The 18713-nt window shown below is 46.2% G+C and overlaps 1 protein-coding gene across 1 annotated transcript in view; it reads right to left on the bottom strand.

The window, feature by feature from the left end:
• The window catches only part of LOC119147250 (sodium channel protein type 5 subunit alpha-like), a 217113-nt gene extending 198981 nt beyond the window's left edge, over window positions 1–18132 (bottom strand). The window contains exon 1 of the mRNA XM_037385963.1: window positions 17969–18132. The gene's annotated coding sequence lies outside the window, so the exon portion shown is untranslated. The remainder of the gene's footprint in view (window positions 1–17968) is intronic.
• Window positions 18133–18713: the final 581 nt, after the last annotated feature.

The raw sequence follows: 18713 nt of genomic DNA, 5'->3' as shown, positions 1-18713 counted from the left end.
TGCATTTTCAATCTATATGGGGCTACCATCAGGGTTAGAGCCACTCATACCAACACACTTTGAATTCTCTGTCATTCCTACAGCACAGTCTCCACTTGCATGGCGAACTCCACGCAGAGAAAAAACCAGGAAGGCCCCCAGGAGAGGTCTGTTTTGAGGATTGGAGAGCAAAATAGACCTTGGCTGAAAAACTCAGCATCCCTGAAGACAAAACCTTTTTTTTTCCCCTTTTTTTCTGTTTGATCACCTAAGCAGCACATCCTTGCCATCGTACTTCAGCAAAGCGCGCAGTGAGAGCGCAGACACTCTAGGTTCATATGGCACCAAGGCAGAGACAGAGGCACCTCCAGGCAATGTCTGAGGTCATACAAGAGCACTGCCATGCAAGTTGTGTTCTCTCCACACCTGATTAACCACTCACATGCAGTTTCTGTTCATGAAAAGCCTGAATCCAGTGCTGTCTCTTGGGGAAGGAGGTACTCCTGCTTGGAAGGAAGCAAAAGCAAGGTGATGGGGAATGTTCTCCTAAGCAGAATTCAAGGCAGGAAGGAGTGGGGAAGGTTTTGGAGAGAAGAAAAAAAAAAAAAAAAAAGCATGGTGGTGAAGATAGGAACTCTGGAGAGCTATGGGTGGAAATATCTTTCATCAGGCCCCTGGGACTGGAAGGTGCATGCTGGGGCTATCTCTGGAGGTTCGAAGAGGTGATCTAACAATTTCTTTGCTAGTGTACAGTGCAGGGCCAACTCTCTGCTGTGAAGGACTCTGGGCATGCAGTTTGCCATCAGCAGACACAGGTCTCCTCCCTGGAGAGGCAGCCCTCTCCTCCAAAACTGTGACTCCCTTTGTCTCAGCTGCTGCAGCCTTTCCTTTGGAGGATGTCTCAGCCCAGCCCAAGCTGCCTTGAGACTGGTGGAACTGGCAGTAACTGCAGAGCTTCCCAGCCCAACTGGATCAGACCTTGGGAAACTGTCACAGCCCTCACTCCAGCCCCATGCTGAGTCTGTCCTGTGACTTCACCCGTTCTCCCCACCCGGAGAAACAAGTGTCGTGTCACATTCAATAGAAGCCAGGAACACTTTTTGGACATTCAAAGCGCTGCCATTAAAAAATAACTTTTAAAAATAGTGGCAAGTAACACATATGAATACCTTCTTTGACTTAAATCTAAACGTGTGCTTGTGCTCACAGCACCACACCGTAAAAACACATTGTCATCCAAAGCTTTTACCTCCATTAATACAAAATTTTTGCCACTTCCAATACAAAATTGCCGCTTTGGTGACAAAGAAGAGGCGTTCAGATTTTCAAAATACAGACGAGGCCCCTATGGATACTCAGGCATAAAAGTCACCATTTACCAAAAGAAGGTTTTCTCAGTCTGTAATTAAACAACTTGGAAAGCGACTGGCCTCACACCCAAGATGTTATTGCCTGGATCAGTGCTTTACACATGGAGGGGGAACTAGAAAACTGTATCAAATATAAAATGTTGTTGACTGTCAAGAAACCATGAAAAGCACAATAAGCATCACACATTCACTTTAGAAATTTGAGGGTGCAGAATGGGAAAGAAAACCAAAACTAGTAACACCAAAAGACACAAAACATAATTTCTATTACTCAATATACAGCTGTAGTAAATGCTTAAAGTGCTACTTACTTAATGTTAAGACCCATTATTTTGACCATGGGAACAATTATAAGACAGAGGTGGTCCTGGTGATGGGTGAGGATGAATGAGAGCTCTTTCCCTCACCAGCACTCTCTGTAGTTTCTTCCACCTTCCTCTGCTTCATCGTTCCTTTGCCTCCTGGAGGCTCAACCCACCAGAGGAAGAAGATGGGATGGAGTAGAGCAGCCACGGCTGCAAGACTCCAAGGCTCAGCAGTGTGGGGAAAGGTGAGCCTGAGAAATCATGTTTTGTCCATTTCTAATTTGGATACTCTCAGGTTTCCCATTAGCAGCAGTGAGGGATGACTCACCGCTCACCAAATCCCCTGCACACCAGAACTTGGACTGAAGCACTCTGCACACACACTGAGTCTGCAATGGAGCAAAAAAGAAACCCATGGCCTCCTGTGGTGATGGGGACCACAGAAGCATGCGTCCCTCCACCCATCCCTGGCATCCCCCAGTACTCTGCAGGATCCAGACTGCAGCATAAGGTAGGGCAGGCTGCTGGCCTAATTCCCCAGTCCTCCCAGTTCACAGCGGTGCAATAAACCAGCTTTCCCAGCGCAGAGGATGGTGTCACACTGAGCACACCTAGGTCATGCAGTGCAGAGCCCCGTTAGAGATCCCTGGACTAACTCCAAATGAGTAAAAGCATCCATAGCATATAATACAGCAGCACATGACAATAGTAGGTCAGGTCCTAGAAGCAATAAACCCACATTAGCAGCGTGTAAAACTATGCTAAGTAGCCTCTCCGGTTGTGCCCTGAAATAAAATAGCCTCCTCTGGTAGTTCTTTACTGCAACCACTTACATGAGCGCCTGTGATTTTTTAGGTGCACAGCAAAAGCTCTTGGGGCATGGACTGCCCCTTGGGCACAGTGGGATGAGGAGGGGTGATACGGACCCCCGCCAGCTCATGCAATCAGCCACAGAGAGATAGTGCTGCTCTTGCAGCAGGGCTTGCCCCCACCTGGTGCGTGGCTACCGGCAAGGGGCATGGGACGAGAGGCGCTGGGAGAAGCAGTGCCTCCTTGGGGTGAAGGGCACCCCTTTGACCAAAAGTATGGGAACCTGACTGCTTCTGAACTGAAGAAGTATACACTTGAATCCAAAAGTAGGATCTAGAAATTGCCAAAACTAAAAGTACTCTGCCGCCTCAGTAAAGCCAGTGAAGAGCAGCTTTCCCACCAGCCCAGTTTATCATTATTATTGACATTTATTATTACTCCCAGGGCACGTAAGATAGGTAGATGGTCCCTGCCACAAGGCTCTTACAAAGAGCCTAAATTCTTTATACAGAATCCATGTTTCTTCCAGGGGACACCATCCCACAGCTGATACTAGGATGAAAGGGAACGCAGCAGAGATTGCGCTTTTGTTACACATTTTTCCAGAAAATAACTGATTAAAGTTTGCATTCCAAATACAACTATGCTGTAGGCTTACAAAAAAATCTTCTCATTTGAAAGTCATTTTCCTCCTCTGCATCTAGGACAATCAGCAGCATGAAACAGAAAATAATAATAAATAAATATGCATCAGCCCAGAGTTCATGTTCAGTCAAAGCCAGGAGGCCTTGCGTGTCTCGCTAAGGGACCCCAGCATCAGTGGGCTTGAAAGACTGAATTCTGATGCTTTCAGAAAATGGAAGAAAATCTCAGTGGCTTGTAGGGATTCAGTCACAATTTGGGAAGTTATCCGTCCTCCTCACACAACCCTTGGTGCTCAGCCCGCTGACCCAGTGCTATAGCTCACCTCCCAGCCTGGGCTTTCCCACAGAGTAGAGGGCTTCTCCTGAAGTCCTCAGTGTTTCAGCCCAGGCAGAGCACGCTGAGGCCACTGACTGTCCCAGTGATGCTGTTTTTTGTGGTCTCTGGCTTAGGATGAAGTCAGAGAGGAGCCATTTACTGCTTGGCTGCCAAAAGACAGTGGCTGTAGGATGCCGACCCTGGTATCATTTTACTAAGTCCCAGTTATGTGTGGGCTGTTAGCAGAAACACAGAAGAGGGTGGCACGATATTGCAATCACACTTCATGTGGGGAAAAGACCATATTTGCAGCTGCCATCATGGGATATGATGTGGGAACATGTACCCGACCACTTTGTATTAACGGCTGGGGGCTTGTAGCCCCCCTCGGTCTGTCCTTTATTAAAAAGGAGGCATCAAGGTTTGGTGATGTGAAGCAGATCTACCGTGAAAGGACTTCACCCTTAATGAGATGCTGGGGACTTTTCCCTTTCCTAATTTCCCAGATCCCTCCAACACCCGCTGCATCGACCTTCAAATCCCACGTTGGCCATGAAGTGCAGAGCCTGCACAGTCACTCTCCCTGGGCACTGAAGGGCTCAAAAAAGTTTCTAGATCCATCCTATGTCAACCAAAATGTCTTGTGTGGTGCAAAGAAATGCTGCACACACTCTGTAGTGCAAAATGCTTTAAAAAAAGAAAAAACAATGAAAGGAAGTCAAGAATAACACATATAACTTGGATGCCAGTGATAGAGTACAAAGGCCCAGTGAGTAAACCGTAGCTACAGACATTGCTGGACTTTTTAGGTACAGGAAGGTACTTTTCAAATACATAAGGAATAAATTGTGTCTTGTAAGTACTGCCAGGCACAACACCACGGAAAGGGCAGAAATGTTCAATACATATTTCTGTTCTGTACTTGGGAAAAAAACATGCGATGGAGCACTAATATGCTGAGAATGACATTCCTTCCAATTTAAGAACAATAAAGAAGTACCATATACACCAGCTTCTTTAGCTAGACTTTCTAAATCAACAAGTCAGGATAATTGCACCCAAGAGTTACTACAGGCTTGGCCAAGATGTACTCTGAATATCAATGTGGCTTTCCTAGATAGTGGGACACTGTTGTAAAGTACCAGAAAAAAAACACAGTTGTGGCAGTATTTTATACAGATAAACAGAAAGATCTGAGTGACTGTCGGCCTCTCTGCCTTCTGGGTAAAAGAGCAGAATAGCTGATGCAGAGCTTGGTTAATCAGGGCTCAGAGAACAGTAATATAATTTGATGGGAACATTACCCCTGTAGAGCATTTCAGTTCTGATATCCAAAACACAAGGGTTATGGTCATAAACTAGAAAGGTTTAGAGAACTATCACTAAGGACAACTACAGGCTGGGAAGCAGGCTCATAGTAAATGCTGTGGAGAGCTCAATCATACCAAAGATAAAGTAAAAGGATGAGTTAATCACTATACCAGCACCCTTGCACAAACACAGCTACAACACTACTACTCCATGTATTACAGAGTACTTTGCAGTCTGTCAGAGTAAGATAGAAGAAATCCAGTGGTCAGGAACGAGAACAAAAGAAATATAATATGGGCGTAATGTGCACACTTTTAAGAACATAATTTAACTAGGTTACTAAAAACTGAAGAACAGAAAATCCATCCTCCTCCATTCCTGTTTTCTGGATGGCATATGTTGTAGCTCAAACATTAATTATGAGGAGCTTTTTGCTATTCTGGAGACAGAGCAGATCATCAGTTTCACTTTATGGTTTTATAATCCCTAAAGTATGGGGTTGAGCCTAAATTTTATTGTTGTTTTTTGGGCTTGTTTTTGGTTGTTTTTTTTTTTTTTTTATATCCCTCTACCAAATGAACAGAAAGGCACAAACTGAAATCCCATACCTGGGCTTCAAAATACCATACCACACGGTGTGTATAGAGCTCTGCTATAAAATGTGATGGGAGGGACAAGAAAGCTATATATGTAAAATAAACAGATGCAACAGCAAAAAGTAAAAATTACTGCAGATCTAGACAGGGTCAGGGTCCCTCACTGCAGAAAGGTGGCTCAAATCTCTGCTCCTTTTCTTCTCCAGCGCCTGCTGCCACCGGGGCTGCATTACAGACAGGCAAGCATCGCCCTGCGACACCACCTAATTGGCACCCAGCCTTCCAGGGAGTGGGAGATAGTCAGGCTAAAAATAGGCTGTCCTCTGTTTTGGCTCTCCCTGCCTTCCGCCCCCCCTGCAAAGGCACAGGGCTGGCGGTCCAGGAAAAAACATCCAGAAAAGCAGCAGCCTCAGTGCAGGGAGCTGGCTGGTATTTTGAGGAATGGAAGAATGAGATGAGGTGCCATCGGGGTGATGCTGAGCATCGTGCAGATGGCCCCTGCCTGACCTCCTGCTTCTGGGAAAGAGCCATTTCCACCACCTTTAGCACGAGAGCTGCAACCTGAACCCCCGGTCCCATCGGAGGTGTGGGGACAGAGTGGAGCCACACAGCCCATCCCTGCCCTACGGGATGCTGTCCCCAGCTGACCCACAGCCAAAGCAAAGCAGCTCTCGCGGCAGCACCCGCGGCAGCTCCCTTGTCGTTCCCCACTTGAAAACTCCCTCCAGCCACCCTGTTATCCGGCAGAGGCCTTTGCTTCAACAGTCCGTGCAATTTCTGGTTCAAGCAATCAGCATTTACAGGCAGCAAAGCCTCACAGGACAGCTTTTAATAGGAATTTCATTGACATTGAAGATCTTCATAGGACTTTGATGAACACTTGAACTTTAGTCTGACATTTAAGTGCCTAAAACTCTGTATGAAGCCCAAATTAAGAGATCTTACATTCTGCTATCGATGCTTTCTCTCATATGCACCTCTACAAAACTCCCAAACCTCAGTAACATTTCAGAAAGCATTGGTTCTGCTTTTAACTGGACACGACAAGTCAAAATCAATTAGAGATTGATCTCAATTTTGCTTTTTTTAAAATTTACTTTTGGTGTGCAGTTCAGTAACCAAAGTTAGGAACTGCAATCAATGAAGCTACACTTGCTTTGTAGCAAAGCTATTGCCTAGACTATAAGATGTTTTGCAAAGTTTCCCAAGCTCGTAGAGGCAGCTGTGTAAATGATGTCACTTACTGAATTCTGCGGGGTGCTCTAACAGCAAGACTGATGGGTAGCCTAATACATTGTGTAGTTGCTGTAAGCAATAATCTCCCATGCTAATCACAACTTTCACATTCATTAACATTACAGGAACCTCCTGAAAGAAATCATGTACCAGGGAACCATTCAAACATACGCAAAGCTGGCTATCTATGGCCATAAAGCTAGCTTTCAAACTGGCATTGGAAGGAACATACCCAACATATTTTACATCCCACAGACCTAAATGTGTGAGCTGCCGCTTCTTGAGTCCTGCAAAGCACTGTGCATGTTCAGCTGCCACAATGCAAAATGAAAAAAAACCGATGGCGCTCTGCATTCAGGGTGAGATCCTGGTCCACTGAAGTGAGATGAGAAAATGCCCTTTTGCAGAAGCGTTCCTCCATGTGTGGCTGCTCAGCTTATTTCCTGCCAGAGGAGGATTTTGGCTTAACGTTGGGGAGGGATAACTTGACAGGCTCACAAAAGTTAAGGGAGTATTACTCCTTGGCTGCCCCCAGGGACCGTCCTACCATAAAAACAGTACAGGTGGCACAGTCCCACCTTGGAAAATGAACCTATCAGCCACAGGGCTGATGGGGCTGTTGTTAGCAGCTGCACGGCCATGCCATGGTGGTCAGCAGCACTCCCTGATTTACAAAGCTGCTATCAGTCCAGGGACAAGAAGCTGAAAATGAAGGTGCCCAAGAGGAGTGCATGGGATGAGGAAACTCCCTGAATGGGCTTGCCCACACACAGGGAAATACCCTTTGCATTTTGCAGCACGCGGGCTACTGGACCTGATGGGGGCACTGATGGTCCCTCCAAAGTATGTTTTAAAACAGCTTTCTCCTGGTCCTGGCAGACAAGCAGCGCTCCAGAATAACCTCTCTGACAGAGACAGAGCTCCTTAGCTACCCAAACCAAGGGCACTAGCTTGCCATTAACCTACACCATTTTCAGCGCTGAGTGCGCACACGCATGGTGTGTGTTTTCCCTGGCTGCTTGTGATCTTTTAAACTCCAAAATAACGATGCATGCAGTTAACTCTTGCTCCTTTCCTCCTAGAGGTGGCTTGGCCAGCAAGGACATTGCAGAGGACAGGGCACAGCTCATCACGTGCCTCTGCATTGGATCTGCCTGGGACAACCAGGTGGTTCGCAGCCTCACACTGCTACGATTTATCCTTTGGGGTCAGAAGACCCTGTTACTGTTCATCAAGAAAAAAGGCAGCCAGCACGCGTGCATGTCGCTCCCCTAGCAAGACGCTTAAGATTAGCTCAGAAAGCATACCTGGCCTTCAACACCCTATGCAATATATAGGGGGAAAAAACATTTTGATCTGCAACCAACTGCAGAGGGTGGGTTTGTTTTATCAGGGAAGGCACAAGCTGTTGCAGAGCGGGTCAGGGAGGAGGAGTCCAAAGGTGGCTTTCAGCCACCTCCATGCTGCTTTGATCCCAGGGCCATGCTGGCCGCAGGCCAGTCCCTGCTGTGGGCTGCATTAATCTGCACTGGCTGCGGGTGCCTCCCAGGAGGCTCAGTGGCAGCTGGGGATTACCACGGTCAGGGACGCCCTCCATTTTCCCTTCCTCGTACCACTCACAGCGATGGTCAGGGCAAGGGAAGAAATAGCCACAGCTTCGTTGCATGGGTGCACATAGGTAGTGGGTATCCTCAGTGTATCCCCTATGGCCTCTCATCCCCGTCTGCACCAGCTTCTTGCAATAGCTGGGCACACATGTCCCATCGGACACCACAGATATGCCAATTCCCAGCAAAACGGGGAATATGCAACTGGTGGACCTGGAAATTGCATTTTTCAATATCCCTGCTTCATTCCTCATTTGGTTATATATATATATATTTATATATATGTATAAAATATTTATTTTATATATACATATATGCATATATATGGCTATTAATCCATATCTGATGCATGTAAGTGAGCAGCAGTACCAACACAGTCAAACATTCTCCTCACACACAGAAAGAATCAGCTATGACAGCGCCTGGGGCAAGATTAGAACAAGAAGGCCATAGTCCTCTGGGACATCATCTTTGACCCTCTTTCACCTCCTCCAGTCTTTTCACAGGACCACAGGCTCTGTCACCGCTGGGGGCACCTCTGGTCCCTGACTCCTGACACCCACTCCTCAGCAGACAGCACATGCAGACCTATCGACAGCCTCCTGAAGCCAACATGGATCTTTGGCAGGTCTGGATCAAGCACTAAACCCATATGATGGAGCCTTTTCAGATGTGACTTCAAAAAAGTCTGAAAACCTAGGGCTTTGTTTCCAAGTTCTCTTTAAAACTATACAATTATAGCCTACACCTAGCATTACCTGATCTCCTGAACCTGGTTTAAGTAGGTTAAGCAGTCACTGGCCTGGCAATGGGTCATGAAACATAAAATATAATACAATATGGTATAACACAATAAAAAAAAATCTGTGAACAACCCACATCACCTAAGTAATCTGCTTCCCTATGGATGTCTGGTAGATTCATTGCTGTGTAGTATAAGGCTGAGTCACCTTGCAGCCACTTTCTTCCGTATGACACTCCTTTGAGTTGCTCTAAGGCCTACCCAGGAACGTCCTTTGCCAACACTTGCAAAATCCAAATATTTTTTAGCCCTCAAACTGTCCAGTGGGTTCAAAAGCTACAGGAGAGGACAGGTGCATAATGACAGCAATGGGAAACCGACTGAAAAACCAAGCAACAAAAGATGATTTTCTACAGCTTGCACAATGAACCACTAAATACACAGAAAATTAGAATTTCCTGTGCAATGAAGTAATTATGCTATTTCCTTCTTATATTTAACCAATCCAAGCACTAAAGAGATACAAAAGACGTTACGCCAGGCATAATAGTTAATCTAAAAACTCCTAACAGACATTTTTAGAAAATTCCAGGGAGGGAATGAATGATGTTTCAAAGTGTAATGTCAGATCCAAAATCGTCAAAAGGAGCTTTACCTTTGGCTTCACCAGGCTCTGGATCAGGCCCTTAAAATAGTTCTGGAAATGTTCCAGAAAACTTATTTCAGCTACCTTTAAGCTCTGTGCTTTGCAGCTATTCAGTAATTTTCACTGTTAGCATTAAACTGTCCAGGTGACTTTAATGCTCGGAAACAAATCCCCCGTCTCCCTTATGTTGCTTTTACACTGACGCTGCGTCACGAACTTCAATAAACAGCCTCCTGATTCACCCTGTTATGAGACAGCGAGCAGGATTAGGCACCAGAGATGTGTCTAAAAGCCTTGGTTTTGGGTTCTGAACATCACTTTAACTAATTAATAAAAGAAAACCACAGCCCAGAATCTTTCAGTGTCTTCAGACCATAACCTCATATTCAGCCACGTGCTCTGTTCCCAGGAGTCTAGAATCACCAGGTCTCTCTCTCTCTCTTTTTTTTTTTTTTTTTTGATTATTGTTATTATTATATTGGGGGTCTTTTTTTGCCATCCTGCACACTTCTTTTAAAAAAGTGATGCATGACCCAGCACAGCACTTCTAATTTCTTTCTGGCCTGGCCTGAGAAGCAGCTAACGAGCTGGGAGCTTCGCAGGGTCCTGACTATTGAGCTCACGACACACAGAGCAAGACCTGCCAGCCCAGCACCGCTCAGGCTTCACCAGACGGGGAAAACCTGGGGAAAGCGAGAGGAATCTTTAAATAAAAATAACCATTTTTCACAGTTCTAATGGCACATGAGGAGCAATGCTGCATTTCACAGCTACAGGAGAAAGCAAGTTCCCCAGGCCACCCTGGGCACCTTGCAGACACTCGTTTGGACACCGTGTGCTCACCAAAAAAAAACTTCTGCGCCTCGTCAAGTTTAGGCAACTTCATAGAAAAGCAAACTCAATGTAACTGAAGCAAAACTTCCACTGAAGGCAAAGGAACCCAAGAAGTCAGAGACTTTCCTAGGAAAGTTTCTACCTCAATTTCATATTCCCGTGAAGAATTTGGAGCCTCGATCCAACACTGCCCGAACCCAGCAGGAACAAAAGCACAACAGACCTACGGGAAATTTGTTCTAGACTAAAGCACTAAAGTACTTCTTTAGCTGAAGTATTGCTACAGAAGTATCAGGAAAGGATGGGACATGGGGGGAAAAGCACAGAGAAGATATATTCTGCCTTTTTTTTCCCATATTCATATGATGATTCCTTTTCTTTTTCTCCTTTTAGCTATGACGTATGGTTTCATAACAACTATTTACTTTTCTCTCTTTATCTAACAGCTGTCTGCTGAGAAAGACGGAAAAATAAACTAAACGTTAAAAACAAGAGAAACTATTCATATGCAATGTATAATTGCATGCTATATTTAAATCTTTGTACTTTATCTGTCCAATTATATTTAGTGTCAACAGGAGGGGGAAAAAATCCTCCTTACTTTCTAAAATTAGCAACAGAATTTGTATATTGTTTTCAGATACAACTGCTCTTCCTCAGAAACTTTTGCCAGGGAATAACTAATGGTTGGAGACAGGGAGCCCGCCCGCCTCGGATGTGTTTTGACATTGGCCCGCTAACGGTCACCTAGAGCAAAAAAAAAGGGGGAAGTTCTGAGGGAAAGGGCTGTGTAAAACTGGATTAGCTCTGCCGAAGTCAGACGAATCAATCTGGATTTACGTCGGCGGAGCCGAGGAGGAGGATTCATCCCTCTGCTTGATGAACACAGGGGTGAAAAGAGCTACAAGGACTTCAGCAAAGCGGAGGAACTTTGCCACACGCTGCAACTCCGAAGGGGTTATTTCCTAAGAGACACACAAGCACACGCCAGCAGCAGCCCCTGTGCTCACATGAATGAGACTGACACGCACGCATCGAGGGAGATTAGACCTCTCGACGTGAAAACGCTATTGAAAAGAGATAAGGGGGAAAAAAATAAAAAAATTCTTAAGATACTTGCAGTGCTTTCCAGACCCTCCTGCTGCAGACACTGCTGGCAACGCCTCCGGCCCCTCCAGCAGTGCAGAAGCCGCACATAGCTCGATGTCGGAGGCTGGAAATCGGGCTGGGGAGGCAGCGGAGACGATGTGCTTGGCCCCGGGGAGGGAGAGAGAGAGGGCGGCTGCGTCACGCGTCGCGCCGGCTGTACTAATATGGGGAGCAGCGGTGGCCAGAAATCCTCATCCGGAAGGGAAGGACAACCCCTGTAACACGAGAGCCGGCACGGGCGCGCGAAGCGGGGAGCAGGCACGCAACCGTGGGGGGCTTCGGAGGGTTCAGGGCTTCCCCAGGCCAAGGGGATGGCACCGTTGGCTGCATCCGACATGGCAGGCAGAGGAACGGGATTTGGAGCAAGGGGGTCCCTTCCCTGCAGCACCCAGGTCTATTAAATGCGGTATAATTACCCTGCTTATAATCAGGAAGGTATTTTAAAGAGGCTTTAGTGTGATTTTATAATTGTGCATTACATAACAGCGACTAACGTGTCAGGCCTCAGACAACACTAAATGCCTGTCTACAGGTCAGTCTGCAGTAACTGTAATGATGCATTTCAGAGCTGCTCAGTCTGAGCTAAACCCCCCCTGTGATTTCATCCTCACCTTGCACCCCCCATCCCTGTCCAGGGGCTTCGACTGCATCTCCTGCGGGGCAGCCGCTCGCAGAGCCCCCTCCCATCACCAACAGCCGACCTCCCATCCCTCTCCCTCACCCCATGCCCACTCGCCATGGCTACATTACGGGGAAAAACAAAAACCACATCAGAGAGCTGCTCCCCTTTAACCAGATGTACACAATTTTCTGGGTTTGTTTTTGTTTGGATTTTTTTGTTTTGAGTTGTGTTTTTGGGGTTTTTTTCCCAGTTTATTTAATCATCACTTTTTTTAAAGTTCACGTTTCTTGGGATTTCCCAGGGGCGGTGTCTGTGCTTGCACAGCCCAGCAGCAGAGATGCTCCTTGGAGGACTGAAATGGGCTGGCAGCGGGGCATAAAATCTGAGCTGGCTCCTACAGGGGTGGATTCTTGCTGGCTGAAAATAACTAGAAATGATCCCTGTGTGTTGTCCTGTTTTGATTACCCAGGACCAAGGTTCTGTAAACCTGGAGCCGTGATGCACGCAAAGCTTGTCAGACCCAGCATGCTGTAAGCCAGCTGGGAGGAATGTTGGCGTATTCAGCCACCAAGGCACTAACAAAACTGTCTGTTTCTTTGGATAAAGTGGCCATATCTTTACGATAAGAAAAAGAACCTCGGCAAAATCACTTTAAAAAACCTACAGTCTTTGAGAATGGATTTTGGCCTAAAATGTTAATATCTGAAATCTATCTTCATCTAATGGATCTCAAAATAACTTGTTCATGCTCAAGTTTCTGCATAACTTCTTATTATATAGATGATTTTATTTTCTCTAGGGCTTTTAAAAACATCAGAAAAACCCTCAACCACAACTCCCTCCTCCCAAGACCCTTTCAAAACTCAAGACCTGGCTTTTTGTTCAAAATCAGCCTTCAAATGCCCTAAATACTGAGAGAGACTCCTTAATTCCGACACAGACACCTTAATCCTGCCCACGGTCTGCATTCAGTCACCCCACTTTTCTACACTTAAGCATGAACCTGACACCAACAAGACTTTTTAAATATTCCACACTAATAATGGAGTTTGATTAAAACTAAAAGCGCACAAGTTGCAGATGCCTTTCAAATAATAACTTGGACACAGAGCGGTTTTAGTACCTCAGGAATCCAGCAAGCTTTAAAACGAATCTATAACCTGTTGGTAGGGCTCTCACCATTGCAATAGAAAGCCTCTGTGGCAGAAGTTTAGTGAACCACGAAAGTTCAATTCAAGCTGAAAGATGAAATAATCTAGTACAGAATGGACTTATTTTTTCCAAGATAAAAAAGAAAATATTCTATTTTAAAAATTAAATTAAAAAGGCAAAGGGAGAACTCAGAGCTTATAAGAGTTTTTAATTTTTCTGCATGTTTTGGTACAACATGATTATTATTTGATGTGTGATATCTCTACATTTAAAAAGCTCTTGCAATATTATGATAAAAATAAAACCCAAGCCATTCTTGTCATGCAGAACTGTGATTAAGAAAGGCTTTGTTCATTACAAAGAGCAGGGAGGCATGTTTTTGCCATGAAAGATAAGGGATCTTTTGACATCAATGAAAATTTTGCACACAAAAGATTCACAAGGTGACCTCCTCACAGGAGGCCAAGCTGCACCCCCTCAAAGATGGGCGTGTTAGAAGAGAGGGAATTTTCATGGTTCATTTGCCATCTTTCCTGGAAATATTCCTCTGTGAACTGGGACTGATAAGAAAGCTAAAGCGCAGGGGTACAAACGGTCGTCATGACAGCTGGTACTACATGCATTTAACAAAACCAGTGTGTCCACTCTGACACCAGCCCACTTAGGAACTGGGATGGGGGATAACTTTGGTAAATTTTTCCTCGTTCTTCTCCCAGACTGAAATCTGGGATCTCACTCACTGCAACTGGGCAGCCCAGAGCTGGTCCAGTAACACCACAGCAGAATGAGTGAGAAATAAATAAGGAAATGTTATTAATCTAAGGAAAACAAGGTACATTTGAAAGTGCGATCTTATCACCTGCAGCTAAACTTAAAGGAAGCCACTGTCTGTATAATGGAGCAAAAGGATCCTCCACAACAAACTTTCTGAACTACCTGGATCTCTTCAGTGACACAAAAAAACACAAGAAGGAGAGAGGGGTTAGGGACATTCCAGTTCTGGAAAAGTTTTCTTTTCCTCATTATTAGTAACTCTAATTACTTTGAAAGAAGAGCAATGAGATAAATCCTGCAGAGCCAGAAATGTGACCTGATTTCCTTCCTGATTTAGAAACTGTCACTTTGCAAGAGAAACCCAAAGAGACAGAGCCAGGTCAAAGTGGGCCCATCAGTTTGGTTTGCAGAGTAAATAACAAACTAAGATCAACAGAAATATCACCAGTGTTTTCTTTTGGTAGGTGTTCATAAGAACAACTCTATTTAAATGATAAATAACAGAAGTTTACCTGAACTCTTTGCTGTCATACATGACACCATGGAAGAGAGATTCACTAAAAGCAAACAGGAATATACCCAACCGACTTCATGTATTTTCCTTCAGGTTAGACGGTAAAAGCGAGAGGCAACGGCAGAATTTCAACTATAAATTGCTTCATACTATGATTAAGGCCCTACCTCAAGACAGCATGTAAACACAAAGCTGAAAAGTCAAGCATGCACTTAAGAGTGACGCTGCTCCTGTGATACCTGAGTTTTATTTAACAGAACTGAGAAATTACTTGTTGTCACCTTTTAACTATCAGAGCTGTAATTTTCCAAAGTAATTCTTGAGGACAATTGGAGACAACTTACAAGGTAGTAATTTTCAGGAAGAACTGAGCACCCACCCTTTGAAAACAACAGGTCTTTTCTATATTTTTCAGATTGAGCCTCCAAAACCTAAGGCATCTAAGGTTATAATAGATAATAACCTGTTCCTTCTGAAAAGCATGACCAGGATTTCCGAACAACCACCAACACGTTTTAATATGTGATCCAAAATGTTCTTTACATACAGAGAGAATTCCTTCAGGATAATAAGCAGAAAACGGGGGAGAGAAGGGAGAGAAGGGAGAGAAGGGAGAGAAGGGAGAGAAGGGAGAGAAGGGAGAGAAGGGAGAGAAGGGAGAGAGTCAATCACTGTCTAATACCATAAATAGGATCATTTAAAGAAATTAAAACTAGCTACATTTCACAAACCTCCCCTGTCCATCAGGGTGTCATTTCCTATCAGTACATTTTAAAATATAAATTTGACAACACATTTAAGTCAAGAACACAGCAACTACTCAACATTTTTCTGTAGTCTGTAAAAGTGCTGAGAGGTATTAGCTGGTGCCACAGGTGTTAGTCCATCATAGTGAGAACCGAGGCCGTTTCCTGATTCAAGCCAGGACTAAAATGCTTTCAATTCTGTTGCAGTTTTAAAGTCTGTACCCATAAGCTGTCATTCAGTCAGGAAGCCTCATGATCTACATACACCCTTCGTGGTCAAGGTATTTAGGCTACATACCCAATGATGCAACTGAATACCTTCATGAGCTCTGACAAATGATTGGGGGTATGAAACAATACCAGTTCTCTACCATACTGTACAGAGGGTTTGCATGCTTTAAATCTGCAGGACTCCTCACCACATAAAATACGTCTCCGTACAAACACGGGCATCAGGATCTGACCCTCTGAGTTTGTAAAAACCCTTTAAGAGTTTCAGTCAGAAGTGCAAAGCTGTACTACGAATGGATTCAGAATGAGTGTCAAGAACTGAGGAAAAACCACATTACAACATCAAACTCCAATCACTTACAAGTAAGATAGTCATCTATGATTGTTTCTGCCAATACTGTGATCTGCCTCATACCAAAGCTTACACAAACATCGCTAAAGGCTGAGACCTTTTGGTACATTAATCTAAAAAATCACAACTTGCCGGGCAGGCTTCTATTGCTTAAATGTTGAGACACTTGCCCCCAAAGGACATGCTTTTTTTTTCTTAAGGACCCTCTATTTCCGAAGCTCTCTGTCAACTGTGCTTGCCATTTGAAAAGGCTACACCAGAAAAAAACCCAAAAAATTACCAAAGGCAGTGGACATCGCTCCAATCCCATTTGCATCATTCCCATCCTGTCCTGACAGCGGGCTCCCCTCTACTTTTTTTGGAACTAGGTATCTCATTGGAGGCAATGCGCTCAAACCACCAGCAGCAACACTCTCAAGACCACCACTTTCTTGGTTCGTTAGAATAAAGGGGTATCACTTCTCACTGCCTCACAGCTCTGACCTTTTCAATTCTCTGCCACCAAAAGCTTAGAGGATCTGCCGGATCCATCTGCAGCTCCACCTGGCCTGCTTTCCCACGCCAAAAGGACGGATCAAATATACGTGTCTGAAAACACAACCCTGCTTTTTCTTCGTACCACCCGGGGGAGAACCCCTCCCCCAGTTTCAGACGAGAAAGAACCTCCAAGACCACTTCTGCAAAGCCCCGAAATCCTGGGAAATCGCAGCAAAACCAACTTCAGCACCTTGGACAGGAGACACGGACGGAAAATCGCCAAAATCGGCTCCTTGGCCCAGAAAACGCTGCGCCTGGACACGACCCTCTAGGACACATCTGCAGGCCTGGTTATTTTTAGTATTGACAAATCCTCTTTGAATCGCTGCGTTTATTCCACCATCCACCCTGTCTTTTGGGAAGAGCTGCTCGCCAACCTGGCGGTGGGAGAAATCAGGGCCACCAACTCTGGATCCGATGCCCGTCTTGCGGGATCAGCAGCTGCCCTGGTTGCAACTGGAAAAAAAAGCTGGGCTCAAACACTCACAGAGCTCAGCTCATCCTTCCCAGGCCAAAGGAGACCTGTTGGCATAGGTGTGCGTGCCTCGTGTGCTTCTCTGCTTCCTAGAAGCTCATCTCCACCTCCTCACCCAAATCTCCAGGAAAAATAAACCAAAAAGTTCTGTTTTATTCCCATTGCAGCCACGCTTCAGTTGCATGAGTTTTGCTTTAATTTAGCTTTCGTTCTCTCTTACAGTGCTCCCAGTATGTCACTGTCCCCCTCGGGGCTGCCTCCATCAAACCACGATCACCTTGCCAGGGTGCAGCACAGCTCTCCCTGTTTTTCTTTTATTTCCATAAGCCAAGACAAGTTTTTAATTTGTGCCGGTAACAACTCCAAACGTTTTAAGCAGAGAGTATCCTCCAAACAGCTTTGAGGTAAGCGGTGCTGTCGAGATACATACTTAAAATATGTCAGTTCTTACAAGTAATACCAGCAATAGTCTCACGATACAGGAGAATGATACATTTTCCCTGCCACCACATAAATACCCGGTCTTATTCATTTCTTCCCTTCCAAACGTGCCACCAAATTCCTGCTCCAACACACCTGACAGCACATGACATTAACCCGACCGTTTGCAGAGTATTTTCCTGTGTTGTTAGTTCTTTCCAGCACTTCTGGGGGTGGGAAGAGAGATGGAAACTAGACAGATTCCCAGCCCAAACTACCCTTCAACAGCAAAATATACATCTATAACTATACCTTCCACCTTTACAGCCCGACGCAAGCTTTGCTGAGCGCCCTCCGCTCCCGCCCGGCCCCGGCCGCCTCCCCGCCACCCTGCCCGGACGGGACGGCTGCGGTGCCACCGCTCCCGCCCGCTCCAAGGGAAAGTTCGGGGAAGGGAAAAAGCCCGGCACTACCAGTTCCTCCTGCACGACACGCTTAGAACCGGACGTCTTTTTGTTTGTATTTTTGTTTGGTTTGTTGTTTTCTTTTTTAATTTTTATTATTATTTTATTAACAAGCAAACAAAAAAGAGAAACTTACATTGGTTTATTTAATTTTTCCTGCTAAACCAAGAGTCCCAGAGCCACTTCATTGTATCCACAGAGTTTTAGTCCCCAAGCGGCACCGTCCCGCGGGAAGGGCCCGGCTGCTGGGCGCGGAGCTGCCCGCCCGCCGCGGAGGGCGCATGGCTCGGAGCCGCCGCGCCGTCTGTGCGTGCGGCTGCCGCGGGAGCGCAGCCCCGGCCGGGCGGGGGGCGGGCGGGGGCGGGGGGCGGGCGGGGGGACCGAGGCCACGCCCCCCGCGCCGAGCCCAGCCGAGCCCGGCCGAGGCGGGGCGGGCCCGCAGCGCCCCCTGGCGGCGGTGAGCGGTGAGGAGGGTGAGGGCTGAGCGGGGGCGAGGAAGAAGGGGAAGGGAGAGGGATGGGGAGAAGGAAAAGGGGTGGGGGAGAGGCGGACGGAGGCGGCGGCAGGAGAGGGGCGAAGGAGCTCTGCGGTGGGATGAAGACGCCTGGGGAGAAAGGTCGGAGGGGGGATGGAGCTGCACTGCAAGCTGGGGGTGCCCCGCAAGCAGGTTCAAGCAGCAGGAGAGAGACAGCAGGACACAGCGAGGGGTTCCCAGCACACAGGGGAGGGGGGGACAGGTGGGGCCAGTGCCCAGGCTGTCCCCCCGATCACCCCCTGGCCAGCCATGGGCCTCCAGGAGCAGGGCCTGCCTCGCACCAACAGGGCAGCAACCTGGTGAGCAGGAACGATAGCTTCCACCAAAAATAAGCTGCCCAGCGATG

This window comes from Falco rusticolus, chromosome 4, assembly GCF_015220075.1.
Source record: "Falco rusticolus isolate bFalRus1 chromosome 4, bFalRus1.pri, whole genome shotgun sequence".
Taxonomy (NCBI): domain Eukaryota; kingdom Metazoa; phylum Chordata; class Aves; order Falconiformes; family Falconidae; genus Falco; species Falco rusticolus.
The sequence above is the reverse complement of the archived record's forward strand: the minus strand, read 5'-3'. Positions and strand labels throughout refer to the sequence as shown.